This window comes from Camelus bactrianus, chromosome X (genome assembly GCF_048773025.1).
Source record: "Camelus bactrianus isolate YW-2024 breed Bactrian camel chromosome X, ASM4877302v1, whole genome shotgun sequence".
NCBI lineage: Eukaryota > Metazoa > Chordata > Mammalia > Artiodactyla > Camelidae > Camelus > Camelus bactrianus.
In genome coordinates this window covers 23,808,642-23,835,493 of record NC_133575.1, presented here as the reverse complement: position 1 = coordinate 23,835,493, position 26,852 = coordinate 23,808,642, and the positions used below count along the sequence as shown (strand labels likewise).

At 37.3% G+C, this 26,852-nt stretch overlaps 1 long non-coding RNA gene across 1 annotated transcript in view; it reads right to left on the bottom strand.

The window, feature by feature from the left end:
- Nucleotides 1-22,885, bottom strand: part of LOC141576453 (uncharacterized) — a 60,964-nt gene extending 38,079 nt beyond the window's left edge. The window contains exon 1 of the long non-coding RNA XR_012504878.1: nt 22,781-22,885. This is a non-coding gene — a long non-coding RNA (uncharacterized LOC141576453). The remainder of the gene's footprint in view (nt 1-22,780) is intronic.
- Nucleotides 22,886-26,852: the final 3,967 nt, after the last annotated feature.

Genomic DNA, 26,852 nt, shown 5'->3' with positions numbered 1-26,852 from the left:
TCTTTTCTGATTACATTGGTATGAAGCTAGAAATGAATTACAAGAGGGAAACTGGAAAATTCACAAATAAGTGGAAATTGAACGTGCTCCTAAACAACCAATGGGTCAAAGAAGTAATCAAAAAGGAAATCAAGTATCTTGCAACAAATCAAACTGGAAATACAACATATCAAAACTTATGGGATGCAGTAAAAGCCGTTCTAAAAGGGAAGTTTACAGCAATAAATGCAAGTATTAAGAAAAGAGAAAAATCTCAAACAACCTAACTCTACACCTCACAGAACTAGAAAAAAAGAATAAGCAAAGCCCTAAGTTAGTAGAAGAAAGGAAGCAGCAAAGATGAAAGTAGAAATAAATGAAATTGAGACTGGAAAGATACTAGAAAAGATCAACAAAACCAAGAGCTAGTGTTTTTGAAAGAATAAACAAAATTGACAAGCCTTTAGCTAGACCAAGAGAAAAAAAAAGAAGCCTCAAAATCAGAAATGAAAGAGGACATATTAGAACTGATAATATAGAAATACTAAGGATTCTAAGAAACTTCTATGAACAGTTATACATCAAAATATCACATAACCTAGAAGAAATGGGAAAATTCCTATAAACACACAACCTAGCAAGACTGAATAATGAAGAAATAGAACATTTGAACAGACCAATTACTAGTAAGGAGATTGAATCAATAATCAAAAACCTCTCAAGAAACAGAAGTCCAGGACCAGACAGCTTCACTGGTGAAGTCTATCAAACATTCAGAGAATACCAATCCTTCTCAAAGTTCCAAAAACAAAAGAGGAAGGAACACTTCCAAACTCATTTTATGAAGCCAGCATTACTCTGATACCAAAGCCAGACAAGGATACTATGAAAAAATAAAATTATAGGCCAATAACCCTGATGAACATAGATGAAAACAATCTCAAAAAGGAAATAATAGCAAACTAAATTCAACAGTACATTAAAAGGATTATACACCATGATCAAAAGGAATTTATCCCTGGGATATAAGGATGGTTTAACACATGCAAAACAATACACGTGATATACTACATTAACCAAATGAAGGATAAAAACCATAAGAACATCTCAAGAGATTTAGAAAAAGCATTTGGCAAAATTTGACATCCTTTCATGATAAAAATTCTCAAAAATTGGGTATAGAGGGAGCTACCTCAACATAACAAAGACCATATATTACAAATCCACAGCTAACGCCACATTCAATAATGAAAAGCTGAAAACTTTTCCCCTAAGGTCAGGAAGAAGACAATGATACCCACTCTCACCACTTTATTCAATGTAGTACTGGAAGTCTTAGAGCAATTAGGCAAGAAAAGGAAATAAAAGACATCTGAGTCAGAAAATAAGGAAAGTAAAATTCTCTGGAGAGGGTGTGGTATTATATATAGAAAACCCTAAAGACTCCACCAAAACCTGTTGGAACTATCAATGAATTCAATAAAGCTGCAAGACATAAAATCAATACACAAAAATCAGTTGTTTCTACACTAACAATGAACTATTGGAAAAAAGTGTTTAAAAACAACCCCATTAACATAGCATCAAAAAGAATGAAATACTTAGAAATAAATGTAACCAAGGTGGTAAAAAGATTTGTACACTGAAAACTATAAAAAATTAATGAAATTGAAGAAGACACAAATAAATGGGAGGATATTTGTGTTCATTTGTTGGAAGACTATAGTTAAAATATGTGCACTATCTAAAGCAATCTACAGATTCAATGCAATCCCTATTATAATTCCAATAGCATTTCTCACAGAAATAGATCCAAAAATTTGTATGGAACCACCAAAGACCCAGAGAAGTTGAAGTAATCTTGAGAACAAAACAGGAGGCATTATACTTCTTGGTTTTAAACTATAGTATAAAACCTACAGTAATCAAAACACACACATAGATACATGGAACAGATAGAAGGCCCAGAAATAAATCCATGCATATATGGTCAATTAATTTATGACAAAGAAGCCAAAAATATACAATGAGGAAAGGATAATCTCTTTAATAAATGGTGTCAGCAAAATTGGATATCCACATGCAAAAGAGTAAAACCAGATGCCTATCTAACATCATACACAATATCAACTAAAAATGGATTAAAGACTTGAACTTAGGACTTTTAACCATAAAACTGACAGGGGTAAGCTCCTTGACATTGGTCTTGATGATGATTTTTAAAAATTTGACACCAAAATCAAAGGCAACAAAATAAACATTACTAAGTAGGACTACATTAAACTCAAAAGCTTCTACATAGAAAATGAAACCTTCAACAAAATGAAAAAGCAACCTATGGAATGGAAGAAAATATTTGCAAGCCACATATCCAATAAGGGGTTCATGTCCAAAATATACAAAGAACTCATATAACTCAATAACAACAACAGCAACAAAAACCCAAATAACTCAATTTAAAAATGGGCAAAAGACCTGAATAGATATTTTTCCAAAGACATACAACTGGCCAGTAAGTACACGGAAAGGTGTTCAACATCACTAATCAACAGGGAAATGCAAATCAAAACCAAAATGAGGTATCATCTCACACCTGTTAGGATGTCTATTATTAAAAAGAAAACAAATAACAACTGTTGGGTGAGGATGTGGAGAAAAAGGAACCCTTGTACACTGTTGGTGGGAATGTAAATTAGTGCAGCCACTATGGAAAACGGTATGGAGTTTCCTCCAAAAAATTAAAAACAAAACTACCATACGATCCAGCAGTTCCACTTCTGGGTATATATCTGAAGTAAATAAAATCGCAACATGTTATAGTCCCGTCAGAAATGTATGAGGTTTCCAATTTCTCCACTTCCTCTCAAACACTTGTTATCTGTCTTCCAAAATATACTTCTTACTCTTGGATAGTGACAGTCCAGAAGAGATCCCAACCCCATTCAATCTTGTCTATTGTGGGGCCAGTTTTAGGCTGTCTGTGCCTCATTACCCCTATCTGTAAAAAGGGTTAACAGAAACACCTGTATCACAGGATTATATGAGAATGAAATGGATTATTTTTTATTAGGTCACTGCCTGGCCATAATAAATGCTCAAAAACGATTAGCTGTTATTATTACTATTATTATCATCATCTATGAAAAAAAATTTTTTTTTTGCCTTTTCTCAATATATTTCTTATCTTAAGTCTACTAACTTCTGAGTAACGTTCAGGTTACCCACATCATTTTCAGATTGTGACCATGATAGGCAGGAATACGTATTAGTTGCTCCTGATGTAGCTTTACATTGGGAGAAACAATCCATTAAAGCAGTGTATTCCTGGCTTTTCTCTGCTCCTTCTTTTGGTGAATCTGGGGAGAGAAATGTGCGCATCTTGACAGCATTTTTCCTCTCTGTCCTCAGGCACTTCCTGCCTACAGAGGGCATATACTCGAATTTGCTCCTCCCTGCTCTGAGTTTTACAGGGACTGGCCCCTCACCAGAAAGTGGCCTGGAAGTCACTGAATTCAACCAGGGGCTGGTAGTGGGTATGACTCTCAGTCTCTAAACTCAGTAGCATCAAGCTCATAATCTAGGCCATTTCCTTTAGGCCAGGACTAACCAGTAATTATAGTGACAGTTTATTCTCCTTCTACCTTACTCCTGGGCCTGTCATTTAACCGGTTCTAAATCCTACTGGGAGTATGAGGTGAAGGAGGTTACTGTTAATCCCACTCAAAGTCCAACACACATCTATTTTTGTCACCCAGACTATAATTTAAATGACTTTAAAAATCAGTTACATGATCTTTAAGGCTCACTAATTACAAAAAAAAAAATGTAGAAACTGAAATATGAACGTGGAAGATTTTACTAACATCCCTTAGAGGCAGGTAGTATCAGTTAGCTATTGCTATGTAACAAAATACCCCAAAATTGATTGTCTTAGAACAATCATTCATTTAGCTCAGTATTTTATGGTTTACAGTTTAAGCTTGGCTCAACATGGAAGTTCTCTTGCTGGTCTTGGCTAGGTTCACTCTTGCTTCTGTGGTTAACTACCAGGTTGGCTGGGGCCTACTTGGTTTCAGGGGGCCTCAGCTAGGACAACTCATCTCTACTCCATTTTGTCTCTTGTTCTTTAGCAGGCTGGCTCTGGCTAGATCACATGGTAATAAAAACGTTCCAAGAGCCACAAGAGAACAAAACCTGTAAGGCCTCTTTTGTCCTAGGCTCAGAACTTCACACATCTCTTACACTGCATTCTGTTCATCAAAGCAGCTCACTTGGCCAGCCCAGATTCAATGGGGAAAGAAAGACTTCACTTCTTGGTGGGAAGAACTGCAAAATGTTGTGGTCATAATTGTATCCTATCACAAATGCATAATAATATAAAAACAAATTTGCAGAAATATGGAAGTTTACTTGTGTAACAAAACTATCTGGACTAAAATCTAGCTAGACTAAATAGTATTCACTTAGTATTGTTACAGTTTATAAGCCAAAAATGAAAATTTACCCTTGTATTTTGGTAAACAATGTGAAGAGAAAAAGGTTAAATTACAGAAAAGTCATATTCTAAGTATTGAAATAGAAATTTCCTATGTAAACCCAGGCACCAACAGGTTTAAGACTAAATATCAGAGTTGAGGGAGGGTATAGCTCAAGTGGTAGAGCGCATGCTTAGCATGCATTAGGTCCTGGGTTCAATCCACAGTACCTCCTTAAAAAAAATAAACCTAATTACCTCCCCTCTGCCAAAATAAAAAATAATACAATAAATAAATAAAATATTTTTAAAAGACTAAATATCAGAGTCAATGAAAATATTAATCCATCATGTAACTTTTGGTAGTTACATGATTTGAAAGTGAGACATTCTATAATAATACAAATGATACGGAAAATGAGTTTCCAAAATACTATTTTGGTATATAATAAATATAAAATTAAGACATTAAAAACAGGTAACAATTTATTATTATAACTATAAAATTGAGTCATCATTAAAAGAGACTGGTTAGGATATTTTCTTCACCAAGAAAAAAATCAGTCTCTATTAAAAGGAAAAATAATTTTTCTAAATAACTTATTCTTTACAAAGAACACACATTATTTAACTTGTCACTTCTACTCCCATCATAAACTTGCTACTTTCCTTTTTCCTCAAGTTTTCATTTGTTTGGTCTCTAATTCAATGTAAAAATTATAAAAACTACTCCAAGATGCCATGTCATTAATTCAATAGTAAGCAGCAGCTTAGTACTATTTTAATATTCTGAATTTCTCTCATTCCCATCTGTTCCATTAATGACCTAGATTATCAGATTTTGATTATTCTTCCTCCAGCTCTCATGTTTATCCCTAGTTTTCTAAAAATCCTCTCTGGTCCATTGGCTGCATAAAATAAAACTTCCATAAATATTTGGTCTCAAATATTTCACTATTATACAAGGGTAGTTTTGACTTCATCGTGAAAAGAAAATAAAGAAAACACCAAATGAAAAAGTTACTCTGAATTGGGAGCAACTGAATAAACTTTGATTAATATAGTTTCTAAATGTTTCTAGTGGGACCTGAGAATTTTTTGTTGTTGTTGTTTGAGGTTGTCAGAGCAACTTTTTTTTTTCTCCAGCCAAACTAAAAGTGTTCTATTTGGCCTAATTAGAACTGAACTGTTTGAGATAGTTGCATCTAATATCAAATGATACTGCTCAGTATTTTCCAACTTTTTAAGTTTTAAAAAATCATTTATGTCTTTATATTGGACCACATATGTGGGGGAAAAAGAAAACTTACACCTTCAGCTTTTATTGGGGCATATCTCAGTTGTTTGCATGTCCTTTTTGAGATCATTCCTGCAAAATACTGTCTATGGGCTATGGATATCAATGTCAGCTTAAGGAAATGACTCTATTGTAGACTAGTTCCAATAAATTTAGTTAAATTAATAAATGGATGAATGAAAATTAAAATGGAACATTAAGAAGCAGATTGATATACTAGTAAAAGAACATGAATTAAGGAGACTTAGTTCCTTGATTATGTGACTTTAGTCACATATCTAAAAGGTACCCTAAAGTTTACCATATTAGTTAAAATGAATTTGGCCACAAGATAACAGCACCAAGCTAGAGGTGTTTCTGACTTCATGAAGATTTATGGCCTTATGGTTATAATATGGCTGCCACAGCCTATCCACGACAGGGTGTCCAAGTGGGAAAGGAAAAGGAGCTCTCCTTACATGTCGTTACATGCTCTGCTCCATTCGCGGGGTTGGGGGGTGGTTTCCCAAGAGCCTCTTATAATTCCCCTTCTATCTCACTGGCCAGAACTGAGTTGTACAACCCGATTTTAACTGCAAAGTTGGCTGGATAAATGGGGATTTGACATTTTTAGCCTCTATATGGAGCTAGGTAAGCAAGAAAGCTGGGAAGGGCAGTCAACAGAGTCAGCCACAAGCCAACTCCCTGGTTTTAATCATGATGATGAAGATGGATCCAGAGATGAGAAGTGACTTACAGCAATTTAGTGTTACGGCCAGAATCAGAACCAGAACTCATACCTTCTCATTGTGCAGTTCTGAGCATCCCCTAGTAGCCACAGTGCTTCAAAGTACCATATCCTTACCTCTGAGATAAGGAGTTGACTAGGTGCAATTAATTCAGCAATGTATAAATGGGCATTAACTGTGCACTTAATATATTCCATACACTGAGTGAAGTGCAGGAGATCCAAACATAAAAAATTCTTTCTTCCCTCAAAATCTAAATGATCTTAGTATTCCAGATTCACAGAGAGCAAAACTGTAAAATAATATTCAAAACAATAAAATGAATAAAGTACCCATTCCAAGAAAAGGTTTAGAAGGTACATGCAAATCAGAAAATATCACTACTACCTTACATAATTATCTAAGGCAGGGGTTAGCAAACCGTAGCCCATGGGCCAAATACAGACCACTGACTGTATCTACATAAAGTTTTATTGGAACACAGCCATACCCATTTCTATACATATATTCTATGACTGCTTTCCTTCTACAATGGTAGAGTGGAGTATTTGCAACAGAACTGAATATTTGTGATGGAAACTATAGCCTGCAAAATCTAAAATACTTACTATCTGGCCCTTTATAGAAAAAGTTTGCCAACCCCTTATTTAAGGGGGAAAAGAATGTTTATATAAAATAGAGATGATATTATTTATTTCATTATGTCCTCCAAATGTTTTACTGGCATTTGACTATCTGGTTTTGGCTTCCTGCAGATTCAGCAGACAGCATATCAGTAATATAAGATCTTGATTACTTGTGCCACTGTCACCTTGAAAACATTAAAAGAATGCTTCAACTAACAGATGAGTTATTTTTGGTTCATAGAAAATGAACTCATACTGTTCAAGATGACAAAGATTTGGAGAGTGGGTACAGCTCAGTGGCAGAGTATGTGCTTAGCATATATGTGGTCCTGGGTTCACTCTCCAGTACCTCCATTAACAAAAATAATTTTTTTTAAAAAGATGACAAAGACTTGGTTGGCTTAGATGACATTTTTCGATAACCTGAATGTATTGGTGTACGTATGAGCATATTGTGTGAGGCAAGTCAAATTCAGCTGACCCTAATTTGCTTCCTGGCCTCTCCCAAGACTCTTGGGAGTCCCTGTTCCTCCTGGTTGCTGAATATCCATACCTGAATGCTTATCAGTGCCTCAGATGCCAGTTTCAAGCTCAACTCGACCCTTCCCTCCACACTGTCTCATGTTTGTTCATGACATCACTATTTCCCACCCAAATAGACGTTACACAGGCTTGGGTTTAAATTCTGACTTCACCATCCCTTAAATTTGGGTACATTCTTCAAACCATCTCAAGCTTCGGTTTTCTTTTTTGTACAATGGGAAGATAATATTCACCTCATTTAGGATTGGTGTAAAAATTAAAGGACACACTGAGTTTAAAGTGCTTGGCACACAGCACATATAAAAAATTACTTCTTCTAAAGACAGTGTCTTCAGCAAGTGGTTTTGGAAAAACTGGATAGCAGCATGTAAATCAATGATGTTAGAACACTCCTTCACGCCATACACAAAAGTAAACTCAAATGGCTTAAAAACTTAAATATAAGACAAGATACGATAAAACTCCAAGAAGAAAACATAGGCAAAACATTCTCTGACATAAATCTTAGCAATGTTCTCCTAGGGCAGTCTACGCAAGCAATAGAAATAAAAGGAAAATTTAACAAATGGGACCTAATTAAACTTAAAAGCTTTTGCACAGCAAAGGAAACCATAGGCAAAACAAAACAACAACCTACTGGATGGGAGAAAATATTTGCAAATGATGCAACTGACAAAGGCTTAATTTCCAGAATATATAAACAGCTCATACAACTTAACAACAACAACAACAAAAACAACAACAACAAAAACCCAATCCAAAAATGGGCAGAAGACCCAAACAATCAATTCTTCAAAGAAGATATACAAATGGCCAAGAGGCACATGAAAAAATGTGCAGTATCACTAATTATCAGAGAAATGCAAATCAAAACTAAAATGAGGTACCACCTCACACCAGTCAGAATGGCCATCATTCAAAAGTCCACAAATGATAAATGCTGGAGAGGGTGTGGAGAAAAGGGACTCTCTTACACTGCTGGTGGCAATGTAGTTTGGTGCAGCTGTTATGAAAAACAGTATGGAGATCCCTCAATAAACTAAAAATAGACTTACCATATGATCCAGCAATCCCACTCCTGGGTACATATTGGGAGGGAACTCTAATTCAAAAACATACATGCACCCCAGTGTTCACAGAAGCACTGTATACAATAGCCAAGACATGGAAACAACCTAAATGTTCATCAACAGATGACTGGATAAAGAAGTTGTGGTATATTTATACAATGAAATACTACTCAGCCATAAAAAATAAAATAATGCCATTTGCGGCAACATGGGTGGACCTAGCAATCATCATTCTAAGTGAAGAAAGCCAGAAATAGAAAGAAAAATACCATAAGATATCACTAATATGTGAATATTAAAAGAAAATGTGAATCTTAAAAGAAAAAAAAACCACTATGAACTCATCTACAGAACAGAAATAGACTCACAGACATAGAAAGAATCTAATGGTTACTGGGGCAACGGGGTAGGAAAGGATAAATTTGGGAGTTTAAGATTTGCAAATGTTAGCTACTATATATAAAAATAGATTTTAAAAAAGTTTCTTCTATACAGCACAGGGAACTATATTCAATATCTTGTAATAACCTTTAATAAGAATATGAAAATGAATATGTACACATATGCATGACTGGGACATTGCGCTGTACACCAGAAATTGATACATTGTAACTGATTGTATTTCAATTTTTAAAAAATTACTTCTCCTTCCACACACTTCTCAAAATGTTAGTCACCCATGTTTCTTCCCTCCACATCTACTTAGTCATTAAGTGCTGACAATGCACTATTAGGAGGCTACTTGGCCAGACTGGAAATGGAAGTAGAGCTCCTTTTGAATCACATTTAGCTCAGAGAACATGACCTGTATGGTTCTGTTTCTTTGGAATATGTTGATTTTTTTATGGATTAATTTTTATACGTTGTGTGTTTGAAAAGAATATGTAATTTTGCCACTATTGGGGGCAGTATTTCTCTCAGATCAAATTTGATTGTATGGTTCAAATTGTCCATAGCCCTAACGATTTTTGTCTTTTTGATACATTCAACTAGGAGTGTATATTAATATCTCCTACTCTGATTTATCTATTTATCGTTCTATTTCTATCAATTTTGACTCTATATATTTACAGTCTTTATTAAATGCATACAATTTTTAGCTGTTATGACTTCTTGGCAAATTGAAAGTTTTATCATAGTATCATTTAAAAAATCTTTGGAAAAGCTTTTTGCATTATATTCTATTCTCTGTGTTTAGACCTCTTGGCTCACAACTGGATTATAGACTTGATTTGGAGAATATTTATTATCCATCTCTTTAAGGAGCTGTTCCTCCCTCACTTCCTACAGACATTTCTGGAATTGCCAACCATATTCTCTCTGTCCCCTTTTCCACAGTAAGTAGTCTGAGGGGTAGGTAAATGGCCCCAACTGGGCCAAAGTTCTTCCCCAGACTTTTTAGGATGATAGCTAGAGAGGAAGTTTTCACAACACTGTAGAGATGGATGCCCAGCGTTTCCATTTGAGGTACTCTGTGGAGAATTCTCTATACTATGGGACAGAATGGAACCAATAATGGGAAAGCAGCAGATAACATGTAGAGAGAGAGAGTGTGTGTGTGTGTGTGTGTTGGCAGGAGTGGGCGTGGGGGCAGACATCGTGTCCATGAATCTAGTCCACTGCTGGTTGGTTACATGAGATAATAAATTTCTGCTCCACCTTTTCCCTATAAGGTAGATGGACCTGTCCATTGCAATGAAAATCCCCAATTAACAGTCATGAAGTTCCTTAAAGGGTGCTCTGGAATTCTGGCCAAAGAAGATAGTGTACCAACCCATAGCTGTCCTCATCATTATAATTTTGTTCTAAAACTTTATTTGGAAAGATAGGAGTGCTTTTCTGTTTAATAACAGAAGTATTCATAGTTATAGGAACGCAGTGATAAAAATCTTTAATATACCTGAGTGTGTAAGGACACATAATTTGTACTTTTGGAATATACCAAGCAATGACTTGAAGGAAAAAATGTATTGATTTAACCAAGAAGGCAGTTATAAGCTAATTTTAAAAATATTTATGACTTTATGTAGGTAGCAAAGCAATGATGTCATTTATAAACAAAAAAGCCACAGAAAAATAGAAAACCACAATCTGGAAGCAATAAAGTCTAAATGATATGAAACACATTTTTCATAAGTAAACTCTAATCAACAGAGGCCAAAGTTTAATTTACTGGTAGTATAACATATGCAAATAATCATCATGAAAACGCCCTTTGAAGCCAGATTGTCTGTTTCAAAAAGGACAAAGCTGTTGAGTGAAATCAGAATCACTAATTTCAGACTATATTCAATAGTAGCAGATACAGAGATACTTTTCATATCATAACTACTGAGTTATCAAACACTACTTTATACAAAACCTTTCCAGCACTTTAAATAAACTCCATAGTATGTCATGCTTTTTGGCAATTAGACTGATCTCTTTTAGCACACGATAATTGAAGAATAATTTACTAAAGGAAATAAACCAAGAAGACCTCTTCGTAAATTTGTGATTAAAAAAAAGACATCATTTTATTTTCTTATTCTTGTCTGTGGTCATGGAACATGATCAAATATTTATGAACCCAGTTTTGATATTCTAATGGTTCTTGCTTATAATCACATTCCCCCTGCCCTTTATTTTTGGCCTTCTACTGTAGCTTAAAGAAAGAGAAATGAGATAAAGAGAAAGCAAGCTAATAGACTGGAGCTATACTGGAGTATTGCTTTGAACTTAGTCAAATGACGACTTGGAGTGCTTCTAAACGTGGTCACTTTCATCCATTCAGTTTTTGCTATAGGAGCAATATTAAGTAAACTGAAACCACCGATATAAATCTGTAATTTGCTATTTATGATCTATTTAAAGAAATACCCAAATTAAGTTATTCATATCTTGATTGTGTGAAATGAATTAAACTTTTGACAGTGATTTGGGGGGGGGGCATGCAGCCTTCAAATACTGTGTTTTATGTGAGTAGGCAAGTCTATGTCCTAAAAGATTCCGTAACTGACAAGCAAACTAATTTCCTAGAAGAGATCAGTTAGCAGTTTCTAGCTAACTCTTCTTGTGGTTTGCTAGTCACAGCACTAAGATCACTAAGAAGGCAAACCTTGGTACAGAGGACACCAATTACTTTTCAGTGTAAGCGTTCTTTCCCAAAACTGCCCATGTATTTCTGTCACAGAAGGATAAGAAGTAAATCTACAAAGGCTGTGAACATCAACGATATTCTTATTGGCCAGAATAGGTTAGGTTATGCTGTGATAACCCTTAAATTCAGTGGCTAAACACAATAAAAGTTTATTTCTGGCCTCTGCTCAAAATGGCCACCCGAGGAAGGCTCCATTGCGACACTTGGTTCTACAATCACTACAGCAGGAGGAACAGAGTGATGGGGTGGCTCCTACTGGCCACTAGATGTAACATATGAAACTTGGGCAGTTGTGGTAGTCGTAATTTGTACTCTGAATTAGAAACAGTGATGGAAGGATAATCTTTTGCCTGCAGAGAGGTGAGTGGCAGGGACCTGATTGTGACCTAGTTCTTGGTTATAATATAACCTTGAGGTTGAGGTATCTTCCTGCCCTTGGGGTCCAAACTACACCTTAAGGTCCATTCAATAAACACATGTTTTTCTTTGTCTACAGCTAGTTACTGTTGTTTACGAACAAGAGCTTTCCTACTGGATCAACACTGTTTAATCCAAGTGCCTCCTTACTAAGTATAGTGAGCTGCCGTCATAGGTTCAGGCCTGGGCATTACTGAGGTACATCCTGTCAGCTTGATCCACAGGAAATACATCACATAGAGATGTAGACACCTTCTCTAAATGATCTTATTCACGCTCTGGTAGACTATGAGTTTTTTTCTCACTTAATTTCAGAGACTAAAGCTTCCTTTATTAATGCTCTAATTAGAACAGTAGGTGAACGTATTGAGCATTTACTAATTTAGGCATTATGCTAAGTACCGTATAGTTAAATTATAGCTTAGCTAGTGAAGTAGAATGCCCAGTGTCACAGAACTAGATAGTGGCATAGGTGATCTTCAACTCTGTCAGACTCCAGAGCTTATACTTATGGTCCTCTAAATCTCAACCTAATCTCAACATCTATCTCTCAAAACCATGAAGACAGATAATTTCTATTTTTCTCCAGTAAGACTTATTTTTATTAGGAAATTATAAAAGCATCATGATGGCATAGGATGTTCCTCTTTTTTGTCTCCTTTTTTCACCAAAGAATTAGTCATCTATCCATGAACAAAAGCACCTTTGTGGGAGTTGTGAGACCCAGCACTATACACCAAGGGACTCAGGAGGAGGAGTCTGGCCCACCTGTGCATCTGGGAGTATGGAGACAGACTTCAGCACAGGATGTTCAATCAGTGGAACAGTGAACATGTCCAAGACCCTCTCATCACATTTGAGAAAAAAAATCTGGGAAGTGCTGACCTGGGCAGATACCTACAGACAAGAGACAAACTGCAGAAGTCCAGTCTTCCCAAAGGGAGATGCAGCATGCCATTGGAGCAAACAAAATTATAATATTATACATGGGGGAGTGTATAGCTCAGTGGTAGAGTGCATGCCTAGCATGCATGAGGTCCTGGGTTCAATCCCCAGTACCTCCATTTAAATAAGTAAACAAACAAACAAACCTATTTATCTCCTCTATAACCCCCCCAAATATATTACATATGAGTGAGTTTGGACACAGAGGAGACAGTAAGAAATTTACTAGTGCTGCCCCGCCTCCCCCAAGGTAACGCTGCATGGGGCTGAACTATCAGGCGGTGCCGACCTCTCCTAACCTCTCAAGTAGTGAAGCAGAGCAGTGAATGAGTGCTGGCTACTCTAGGGATACAGGATGCAGCTGGAGAAACCCATTTTTCTCCAGCAGCACCCAGAGTATAGAGGCAGGACCTCCATGGCTGGGAGAAGGGAGGAGACTAAGAAAAACACAGAAAAGAGTATCATATCAAAGGGCATGAAAGGGACATGGTTCCTGCTGAATACACTCAGGAGACAGTCTACCCATGAGCCTCTGACACTACCACATCAGAGGACCTACCTACCAGGTCTGTGGGCACCTTTAATTGCCTGAATGCTAAACACATAATTCCTGCCACTCTGCAGCTGGCTGCCTGGGCATAGTCCCAAGTGCAGCAGCAAGAGCTAGCTTTGTAGATAGAGACTGAGCTCGGAAAACAGGCCAGGGTCCACGGGCAAGGGAGAAATCATAAACATGAGCTATAGTGCCACCTTCTAGAAAACAAGAAAAGTTTCCTGTAGCCAGCCTGGTGAGTTGTAAGAACAAGAGAAGACATAAAAGCTTAAGAATTCTGTCACAAGAGGGGCCAAGAAGAATGGAGCAGGTGTACCCATACAAGGCAGAGGAAACTCCAGATAATAATAGCATCAACAAACTGAATTCCCTATCTGAAGGCAACTAGCAAAGATTTAAGGAGGTGTCTACTACTCCAAATGTGAAAGCAAGCGATGCAAAACTGCAAGGAATATGGAAACAAACAAAAAAATCAAGGAATCATGTCATCAACAAAAGATAATTCTTTAATAACCAAACTGTGAGGCACAAAATTTTGTGACCTACCTGATAAAGAATTCAAAACAGCTGTTTTGAAGAAACTCAACAAGCTACAAGAAAACCCAGAAAGATAATTCAATGAAATCACAACACACACACACACACGCACACACACAAAAGTACATGATCATCTTAGCAGAGAAAACCATCAACAAAACGAAAAGGCAATCTACTGAATGGGAGAAAATACTTGTAAACTATATATCCAATAAGGGTTTAATAATCAAAATGTAGCAGAACTCAAGAGCAAGCAAACAACAATAAAATGGGCAGAGGATCTAAACAGTTGACACTTGAGCAACACAAGTTTGAACTGTGTGTGTCTACTATATGCAATTTTTTTTTCAATAATGCATATTGTAGTACTACATGATCCACGGTTGGTTGACTCTACAAATACAGAACCAGACACCCAGGGCTGACTATAAAGTTATATGCAAATCTGACTGTGTAGAGGGTTGGCATCACAAATCCCTGCAAAGTTCAAGGTTCAACTGTAGATTATTTTTCCAAAGACATACAGATGTCTATGAAAAGATATCCGACATCACTATCAGGGAAATGTAAATCAAAACCACAATGAGAAACCACTTCACAACCTGTAAGAATAGCTACTATCAAAAAGACAAGAAATAAGGGTTGGCAAAGATGTGGTGAAAAGGGAACCCTTGTCCACTGTTGGGAATATAAACTGGTGTGGCCAATTTGAGAAACAGTATGGACGTTTCTCAAATAATTAAAAATAGAACTATCATATAACCTAGCTATTCCACTTCTGGGTATTTATTTGAAGAATATGAAGACAATAATTCAAAAAGATATGTGCACCCCTATGTTCACTAGTTTTATTTACAAACTAGAAGTCATAAGAGGAAAGCTGGAAAATCCACAAAAATGGGGAAATTAAACAACACACTCCTGAAAAACCTATGGGTCAAAAAAGAATCACATAAAAAAAAAAACTCTCAAAATAAATGAAAATAGAAACACAACACACCAAAACTTATGGGATGTAGCAAAAGCAGTTCTGAGAGTAAAGATTATAGTGATAAATGCAAATATTAAGAAAATAGAGGAGGGAAGGATCAATTAGGAGTTTGGGATCAGCAGATACAAAAAACTATACACAAAACTGATAAAACAACAAGGTCCTACTGTATAGCACAGGGAACTATATTCAATAGCTTGTAATAACCTATAATGAAAAAGAAAATATATATGTATAAGTGAATCACTCTACAGTACACCAGAAACTAAAACAACATTGTAAATCAACTATTTTTCAATTAAAAAAATTAAAAGTAGAAAGGGCTTAAATAAACAACCTCAGTTTACACCTCAAGGAACTAGGGAAAGGCCAAACTAAGCCCAAAGTTAGCAGGAGGAAAAAAATAAAGATCAGAGTGGAAATAAATTAGAGACCAGATAATCAATAGAAAAAATTTAAAAACTGGTTTTTGAAAAAAACAAAATTGGCAAATCAGACAAAATTGACAAATCTTTAGGTAGACAAAGAGAAGACTCAAATAATAGCAGAAATGAAAGAGGAGACATTCCAACTAATACTATAGAAATATAAATAATTTTAAGAGACTACTATGAGCAATTATATGCCAGCAAATTTGATAACCTAGAAGAAACAGACAACTTTCTGGAAACATACAACCTCCCAAGACTGCATCATGACAAAATAGATAATTTGAACAGACCAATAACAAGTAAGGAGATTGAATCAGTAATCAAAAACTTCCCAACACAGAACCTCAGTATCAGATGGCTTCACTGTGAATTCTACCAAATTTTTAAAAAACAATCAATACCAATCTTACTCATTCTTCCAGAAAACTGAAGAAGAGCAAAAACTTCCAAATTATTTTATCAGGCCAGCATTACCCTGATACCAAAGTCAGGTAAAGACACTCCAAGAAAACTATAGATCAATAGTTTAATCCCAAAAAAATATAAATGCAAAAATTCTCAATCAAATACTAGCAAAGCAAATTTACTACATATATAAAGGATTATACACCATGATCAAATGGAATTTATCCCTGGAAGCAAGGTTGGCTCAACATATGTAAATCAATAATTATCATATATCACTTTAATAGAACGAAAGGTAAAAATCGTAAGTCATTTCATTAGATACAGAAAAAGCATTTGATAAAAATATAACACCTTTTCATAATAAAAACTCTCAAGAAATTGAGTAGACAAGAAACATATCTCAATGTAAGACAAGACCATAACTAACATACTCATCTACAAGCTTTTCCTGTGAGATCAGGAACAAAACAAGGGTGCCCGTTCCCAACACTCTTATTGAACATGGTACTGGAAGTCCTGGCTACAGCAATTAGGCAAGACAAAGAAATAAAAGGCATTCAAACCAGAAACGAAGAAGTAAATTGTGATTATTTGCAGATGGCATGATAAAAGAAACCGTAATGATTCAATGGCAAAAATGGTTGGAACTAATCAATAAATTCAGTAAAGGGGGGAGGGTATTATAGCTCAGGTGGTAGAGCACATGCTTAGCATGCATGAGGTCCTGGGTTCAATCCCCAGTACCTCCTCTAAAAATGAGTAAACAAACCTAATTACCTCCCTCTCCCCTCCACACACAAAATACATATATATAATTAAAATGTCCAACTACTCAAAGTCACTTTGAGCAATGGAACAGAATAGACCCCAGAAATAAACTCCCACATTTACCATCAACTAATATTTGACAAAGGAGCCAAGAACACTCAATGGGGAACGGATAGTTTCTTTAACAAATGGTGTTGCAGATATAGAAAACAAATTTATGTTTACCAAAGGGGAAAGAATGCAGGGGAAGGGGAGGGATAAATTGGGAGTTTGGGATTAGCAGATACAAACTACTATATACAGAACAGATAAACAACAAGGTCCTACTGTATAGCACAGTAAAGTATATTTAATAGCTTGTAATAACCTACAGTAAAAAAAAATCTGAAAGAGAATGTATATGTATAACTGAATATGCCGTACACCAGAAACAAATACAACATTGTAAATCGACCATACTTCAATTTTAAAATGTGGTTTTGAGAAAACTGGAAAACCATGTACAGAAAAATGAAATAAAAATACTGCATAACATCACTTACGGTAGAATCTAAAAAAGCCAAACTTGTAAAATCAGAGAGTAGAATGGTGGTTACCAGGGGCTGGGGAGCAGGGGAATTAGGGAGATGTTGTTTGAGGGTACAGACTTGCAAAGAGTAGGTAAGTCCCAGAGATCTAATGCACAGCATAGTGATTATAGTCAACAATATAAAATTTCAAAGTTGCTAAAAGACCAGTTCTTAACTGTTCCCACCACAAAAAAGAAATATCATGTGATGTAATAGAGATGTTAGCTAACACTATGGTCTTAATCATAATGCTATATATAAATGTATTAAATCAACACATACATCTTAAACTTATACAATGTTATATCAACTATATCTCAATAAAAATAAACGCAAAAATTAAGAAGTTATAAAAGTCTACACTCTTTGAAATATTCACAGGTTTATTTACGACATGCATTACTAATATAAATTTTATTTCTGTACTCTGAGGCAGTCCTTGAAAGCATAATACATTTTTTTTAAAGTATATGCAGCCCATGCAGTAAAGTGTGTTTACTTATGGAGAAAATCCAATGGAAACATTGTGATGGGCCAGTATCTTCTGTAGCTGATATTTATTTGCTTTTCATGAAAAACCAAACCAGCATCATGACCCCAGGTGAAGGCTGGAATCGCTTGCTTGGTATTCTTGGGCAGTACTTGCACTTGTGAATTAGAGCAGGGAAAATCTGAAGGGTCCATCAAAGCAGATTGTTTCCTTTGCTCTAGTCATGCAGGAAATATTTTTAAAGGTGGATTTGGAGTTCTTATTTGGGTCAACATTGGAAGGGTTTTTTTTGTTTGTTTGTTTTTTATTGCTTGCCAGCTATATGTGCCTTTAAAAATATCTTCACCCCAGATAATGGTGAGTTTTATTCTCTGCTGATGTTCAAGTCTTTGCTACTTGTTCTGAGGCTCAAATTTATCCCATCCTTTCCTCCACTTGGTTCAGCCTCAAAACACACAGGGGTCTTTCAATGACTTTTCTTTTTTTTTTTGGCTAAAGCTATATAGTAGTTAGGTTTTACTATACAACTACTGCAAAACTCTAGTTTAGATCATGATACTGTGGGTCAGCTGGATGATTCTGGGCTGCCTTGGTTGATCTCATATGAGTTCACCCATGCTGGCAGCTAGGTGCTATAGAAGATGACCTCAGTTAAATGTCTGGCAGGTGGATGAGGGTTGGCTGGGGTGCTGTGGAAGTGACCGGACTATGTGGTTTCTTGTCTTCAGACAAACTTTACAAGAAATATATCTGAAATTGAGAAACAGTGACTTCAAAACAATCTCTACTGGCATTTTAAAAGGGTAATCTCATTTTCAAGGACTTTGGATAGAATATTTAATGATCTTGGGGACCCACATTGTGTATTTTGTGTCCTGAAACTACCCCCTTTGTAAATTTCTTTGGTAATACTCCAAAGTGTTTTTCTGCTAGTAGGCAAGGAGAGACACTTGTAGACACTGCTCACTCATCCTATTGCAAAAGAGAGCAATTTTGATTACTTTGTCACACTTGGTGTTTGTTTTACCAGAAACGCTGGAGGCTTAAATTTAAAACCCCCAAAGTGGTAGAAGTTGTTCAGTATGTATTATTTAATCTTTCAGCTCAATAAAACTTTCCCATTTCCTCAAGCACTGATGAGGCCATCTGGAGCCCAGAATGACCAGACAAATGGGCAACACTGGTTACTATTGCTTCTCCTCAAGGAACATTAACTAAAATGTCCTTTTAAAGTAAAGCATCTGGACCTATTTATCACTGTTTAACAATGTGAAGGGAGTTGCATCCTAAACAGAGGATTGCATTAAGATGCTGAGTATGCATCGAAAAGAAATGCAAGATGGGGAGGGTATAGCATGCACAAGGTCCTGGGTTCAATGCCCAGTACTTCCATTCAAGATAAATAAATAAAAACCTAATTACCTCCCCAGCCTCAAAAATAAAATTTAAAAAAGAAATGCAACAAGGAGGTAAATGATTGTCGACATCTCTCCTTCTCAAAGATGTAGAACTCTGCGTCAGTGTCATGGGTGGCAAAAAAATCCCCCATCCCTGTTTCCATATTTTAGAGTCTTTCTGAATTTTCAAAATAAGGTGAAAAGTTGACCCTAGATTAGATTCTACAGAACATTCGTAATTTCATGGACACTGAGCTTTTCCTTGACCCACTCAAACACACACACACACACACACACATATATATATTCACTCACTCACTCACTCTCTCTCATACACACAAAGATCTGACCAAACTCCTGAATGAATCCTGACTTCCAAAAGGCCTCCTCATCCAGCCCCTGACCCCTCCGAGTTAGTTGCTGGTTCCTTGCTCAGGGTCACTATTGAAACTTGAAGGATTTTAAGCAGTGAATTGACATCTCAGGTTCATGTTTAGAAAACTGTTAGAGCAGCAAGACTGGGACAGTTAGTTTTTGCTGTGTAAATAAATAAACCCCAAACAGAGAAGCTTAAAGAAACCACCGGTCGCTCTCTCTTTCTGAGACGACCCACACTCTGCCTATGGAGGAGTATCTACCTTTACTTTAACAATCCCCCTACACTTTTATTAAAAAAACAAAACAATCATTTCACTGCTCATGAGTCTGTGGGCAAAGCCAATCACATGGCCAAGCCAGGAGTCTGTGCACATAGGAACCAGTTAAAGGTGTGGATACAGAAAGGTGGAAACAAACTAGGGACCATCACCACAGCAATCTACTGCAGAGGGGTTATTTCATTTGTGAGTGCCTTCAAAACATGTGGGTGGATTTTCTATGGCCCCGTTTTTTTTTTTTTTTCTCTTTTTTTTGCATTCATATACATGTCAAGAGATGATGAAGCTTTAAATAAGGTTACTAAGGAGGGTTAATAAGGGGACAGTAAAGTATGATTTCTATTTATGTTTAAATTGACTTCAAGTTATGCTCATTTTTTCTACTGGGAAGGGTTTAGTGTTATACAAACCAAGAGAATTCATCCTACAGACTTTACAGAAGCGTTAAGTAATCATGATCACCATGTATTATCCCCTAGAAACTCACCACTGTTTATAAATTTACATACAGAGAAGTATCCATTTAAATTTTTTTTTTGCTTATAAGTTAGTTCCCTATCTACACAAAGGAGACCACTTAATCGATTACTTCAAGTATAAAACAAATTCTTGTTATTTTTCTATTTTTATCCCTTCAAAATGCCCTAATTACTCATTCATTCCAAAAAAATAGTTATTTAGCTTATTATGTGCAAGGAACACAGTGCCAATGTATGATATGGTTTTCCCATTTGCTGTCCCCCCTCTATCCCAGGCTTATTCATTCACTCATTTTTTCAGCAAATATCTACTGAGTATATTTTGTAAGGCAAGTGCAATTATAACTCTGCATATCAAACTCATACATTTAACCAATAAATACGCACTGAGTGTCAGTTATGTGCCAGGCACTGTCCTAGACATTAGGGCTCCAAGGATGAGCAAAGCCTGGCATTCTTTACTTTCTAGAATTTATAGTGGACTTGGGAATACAGACATTAATTGGAAAAATTACACAAACGTGTATTCAATCACAAAATGACATAAGAAATAAGTACAATAAAGGAAAATATAGTTTGCACCAGGGAGCCCCAAAAGGTTTCCCTAAGCAAGTGATGCCTGAGGTGAGGTGAGAGGGTTGGGAAGAGCCAGTGGGGGGACAAGCGGAAAAGAATCCATGGCAAAAGCCACAACACACTCTGTGGCTGGAGGGGCAATGCCCATTACCAGAACTGAAGGAAGGGCTGGAGTAGAGAGCCGAGTGTGGGAAGTTGTGGAGATGAGGCTGGAGATGGGGGGTGGGGGATGGCTCACGCTGTGAGGGGCTGTAGGTCATGGTAACTATATGGGCTTTTATCTTAAGATAAATGAGAGTCATTGAAGGATTTTAAGTGGGAAGGAGACACTGTCAGATTTGTTTTTAAAAACAAATTTTAAAATTATTGCTCTGATTTACAATGGATTGGAGTGGAGTCAGGGTGGATGCAGTGAGATGAGGAGGAATCCCTGTTTAGTGGTCCAGGTGGAAGCCTGGACTAGGATGTTGCCAGTATACAAGGAGAAAAGGAGATGAGTTTCAGATTTATAGGCGGTAAAAAAAAAAAAAAAAAAAAAAAAAAAAAAACAGACTCTGGTGATGTGTACGCGCAGACGAAGGCGGAGGCCGACTCCAAGGTCCTCAAGTGGTTCAATAATACCTTTGATAAGGTTTTTACCTACAATTCTGCACCCAAGTCCAATGTGTGGGGTTTTTCCCCCACAACCAATTCTCCGACACCAGCTGAGTACCCTCTAAATCAACTTAATTCTGACACTACCTGAAGACAACGTCAGATCCCACAGGTTAAAGTATTAGGGCAGTAGATATGAGCAGAGAAAGGGGGACGTGGGCCAAATGGCAGGAAACCATACATCATGTGAATAATGGGGGGGGGGGTGTCCTTGGGCAAACAGAGAAGCAGGAATCTTGGGACTGATAAAAGATACAATTTTTAGGGTGACAAGTGGCCTGGAGGCCAACAAAGAAAGGCAGGAAAAAGCAAATATCTCCAGTGTCCAAATGTAACCTTTTGCTCACTATGCCCTCATTTCAATAAAATTAGCCTTGCAGATTAGAAGCACCCATCATGCACAGATGCTGTAACACTTCCCATCCAGACAAAATAAGGACAAAAATCCCTCTTCCCCTCAGGAAGCTGGAGCTAGGATGAAAATCAGGGAATACGACCCCAAACCCTTCCCTCCCCAATGAATATTCTACCCATCCCTTCATTTTTACACCCTGTGTAACCAATTTACCAAAGAAACTCAGCGCAGCTGCTCACCTGAGCCGGTCCCCTCTCCCCTTGAGAGTGTACTATCTATCGCTTAATAAATCCTCACTTTACTTTCTTAACCTCTGTGTCTAGTCTCTAAATTCTTTCTGCAACAAGACAAGAACCTAATTGCTGGCAACAAAGGGCTCGGAGCCCCACAAGAGCACCCCCTCCTTCAAACGCCAGTCACAAGTCCAGACTACTACTGTGCCTCTGACCGACCGGCTATAGATCAGAGGTTCCTACAACCCTCTCCTCGGGTTGGATTATCTTGCTAGAGCAGCTCACAGAACTGAGAGAAACATTTTACTTACGTGATTACTGGTGTATTATAAAAGAACGTAACTCAGGAACAGCCAGATGGAAAAGACGCGTAGACCAGAGTACGTGGGAAGGGGTAAGGAGCTTCCACACCGCCTCCAGGTCCACCAGCCTACCACCCTCCTCAGTCTTTACGTGTTCACCAACCTGGAAACTCTGAATCTTGTCCTTCGGGGTTTTCATGGAGGCTTCATTACATCGGCCGTTGACAGCGGAACTCAAACTCCAGCACTCCCTTCCCCGAAGAGCAGGGAATGGGACTGAAACTTCCAGCCCTCTTACCACGTGGTTGGCTCCCCTGGCAACCAGCCCCCATCCTTAGGTGCTTTCTACGTAACCTCATTAACATGATAGAAGACACCTTTACCACTCTAATCACAGGAAATTCCAAGGGTTTTAGGAGCTCTGTGCCGGGAACCAGGACAAAGACCAAATATTTCTTACTATAAATCACAGTATCACATTACCAATTGCAAAGGCAATCCATGAAGTCTCAGCTTTTACTGCTAAAGTACCCCCAAAATGCAATGACTTAAAACAACAATCATTTACTCACAATTTTGAGGTGTGGCGATTTGAGCTGTGCTCTTGTGGGTGGTTCCTCTACTGCTGGCCTCTGGGCTCAGGCTCCTGAATGCCTTCAGCTGGAAGTGGGGCAGACTAAGAGCGCTCAGCTGAAATCACTGATTGACTGTTCCACCTAATCTTCTAGGCTTCTTTACGTGGCGGTCTCAGGGCTCCGAAGAATAACAAGAGAAGCTACTCCCAAAGTGCTGTCACTTTTCCAGCTTTTGCTTGCACTTCACTCACTACTGTCCCATTGGACAAGTCACACAGTCCAGCCTGGAGTCACTGTACAGGAGGATCACCCAGGGACATGGATATAGGGAGCTGTGACCAAATGGGGGAAATTACTGAACAATCTGCCTCACGTGGTTTCATTGTTTTAACAATAAATGACTTGAAAACTTGTGGGAGGATAGCCTATGATCTCAGGGATTGATTTATATTTGTGTGGAATCAACACATTGTTATTGCCAACTAAGGAACGTCACTCACCGTCCAGCTCTACAAGGATTGAGTCTTTACCCACTGCAGTCACTGACCTTCAGCACACCCTGCAAGGAGTTCAGGGCAGAGATCAGGAATGAGGCGCTCTGGGAAAACTGGCAGAACTGGCCTTCAGATAGACATTTTCAAAAGAAGATTTTACGAAACCAATTTCTTGCACCTTTCCATAATTAGAAAAGACCATTAGCTAAGATATCTGCTCATGACCAACAATAACCTGCTACCAAGATGTAGGCAGCATCGCAGGTAACCCTTCTCCAAAATCACATATACCTCTTTGGAGCAGTTTCTCAGGGCTGAGAGGCTGCCTCCCGGACTATACAGATTCAGTAAGTCCCCAAATAAAAGTGAAACTCACAGCTCTCGCGTGCATTTTTATTTCAGTCAAGATTATCAAGGCACAATCGCTATTTGACCTGGTGCTCGTGACCTAGTGTCATATACACACGCACACACGTATCAAGTAGTTTGTTTAGTCAACTCCCCCCTTATCCCCTGCTAAATCTCATACTTTAGTGGTGAGGGTATAGATCAGTGGTAGAGCACATGTTTAGCATGCATGAGATCCTGGGTTCAATCCCCAGTGCCTCTATTAAAAATAAATAAACCTAACTTCTCCCCCTATATCTGCCATTTACCTCCAACAAAATCAAAATTAAAGTACATTTTAGTAATCTCCAAAAGAAAAAAAATTAAATATTTCAAGACTAATTTTAACATACAACCCAAACTACCATCCAAATACCAACATATTACTTAAATATATAATTCTTACACATATAAAATCCTACTCAACCTATTAATGTGGCTTAATAATTAAGGCAAGGCACTGAAAATGCCTAGATGAGTTTACTAACTCCAAAAACACATAGGTTTGGTCCTAGGCCATTAATTTCTAATAAAATTACACATGCAAGTACCTTCATTCTAGTGAGAATGCCCTCTAAATCATAATAGATTAAAAGGAGCAGGCATCAAGCACTCTATAAAGTAGCTCACGACATCTTGCTTAACTGTGAAGGAAAAGCCCAGCTGGGCTAACGAGCTAAGTCACAAATCTAAGTGTGATAAGTGTCGGTTTACTGATCTAAGTTCTGCTGGGCTAACTCATAAATCTGAAGTTTAGTGTCAGTTTACTGGGCTAATAAGCTAACTCGTAAATCCAAGCTCAACAAGTGTCAGTAACGTGATCTGTTCCAAATTGATAAGCTCCAGTGTACTGATTCCTTGCTTTTTGTTGCTTGAACCTTATTGGCTAATAGCCCCATACTTGTAATTAACCCTATAAAACCTCATGTGCACGTCTTGGAGGTGCTCAGAGCTTCGGAGTAGAAGCCCCTCTGAGCCCGCCGATGTAATAAATCTGAGTACTCCAACCCTCCGAGTGGTGCTTGTTTCTTGGCTGGCCTGTCATTTCCGTAACATAACCACACCCCATGGGAAACGGCAGTGATTAAAAATTAATGTCTGATGACATTACATTAACTAAACAGGGTTGGTAAATTTCATGCAAGCCACTGCTGTCATACGTTAACCCAAATCAATAGAAATCTGTTGTAAAGCATGTTAAAGAGTACCCCAAAATAAAGTTCAGTCCTAGCTAACGTGTCAAAAGCCATAGATAGAATTAAAATAAGCTACAGAAAGTGACTTTAACATTTCTGATTACACAACAGCTAAGATCCAGACTGGAATTAGATACCCGACTATGCTTAGCCCTAAACCCATGTAATTTTAGCAACAAAATTATTCGCCAGCGTACTATTAGCAATAGGCTAAAAGTCAAAGGACTTGGCGGTGCTCCTTTCTAGATGAGCCTCTTCTATAATTGATAAACCACACCAACTGTTGCTAATACAGAGTATATACCACCAGCTTCAGCAAACTCTAGAAATGACTAATAGTAAGCATAATTATCAGACATAAAAACGTTAGGTCAAGGTGTAACCTATGGGATGGGAAGAAATGGGCTACATTTTTTTACCTCAAGAACATAAAATATTTTATATGAAAGTTTTTATGACATTAAAAGCCAAACGAGAATTTAGTAGTAAATTAAGAATATGGAGTGCTTAATTGAATCAGGTCTGGAAGCTCACTCACACCCACACTGCCCGCCATGCTCCTCAAATAGCAAAAACTCCTTATAATCTAGAAATAAGTACCAAAAAACATAGAAGAGGAGATAAGTCATGACAAGGTAAGCAGAGTGCAAAGTGTTCTTGGATGAATCAAAGTGTAGCCCAAACAGAAACACCTAGTTTACACCCAGGAGATTTCAGACTGCATGAACACTTTGAACTAAAATTATGCAAACTTCCCACCAAACTCAACTATTACAAGTAAGTTAAACATTCATTCAATATTTAAAGTATGAGCGATAGAAATTTTAATTTGGTGCTACAGAGAAAGTTTTGTAAGGGAATGACGAAAGAAGTATTAAAAGTAGCAAAAAGCACAGCTTACCCCTTGTACCTTTTGTATGATTTAACTAGAAAACTTTAACAAAGAAAAATTAAGTCAAACATCTTGAAACCAGATGAACTACTTACTTATGAACAGTTTATAAGAACAAATTTATCTAATGTGGCAAAACAGTGACTTCTCACTAAGTCTTTATAAGTAGTAGTGACAAGCCAAACAAGCCTGGTGATTTGATAGCTGTGGTGACATCCTGTGTGTTGTCAGTAGTCAAGATCAGAGTTAACTGATGCTCCTCTGACATCTGTCCTCCTGAATCATCATAACTTTGATGCATTGATTCCCTAGTAGACTCTCCAGCCACTGCAGTATTACTTCTTGTGGATTTTGTGCTTCTAAAGAGAAAAATTTGAATTATTTTTTGGTCTCCATTTTCTTGTATTTGACTCAGTGTTTTGTAGATCACTACACATTTGCTTATGTCAGCTTTCCACTTAAAAAATATCCTTTCTTTCTAACAAAAATACTGGTTGTATCAGTCAGCTATTGGTATGTAATTGACACAACACAAAATTTCTATTGCATACAAAAAACACCGATTTTGCTCACGTCTGTGGGTCAGCTGGGGAGTCTGCTGATCTAAGTGCATGAGTCAGATCCATGTGTATCTTATTGTCCTTAATCCACAGGATTGGCTAATAAGGGTTTTTCAGTAAATCCACGGGCC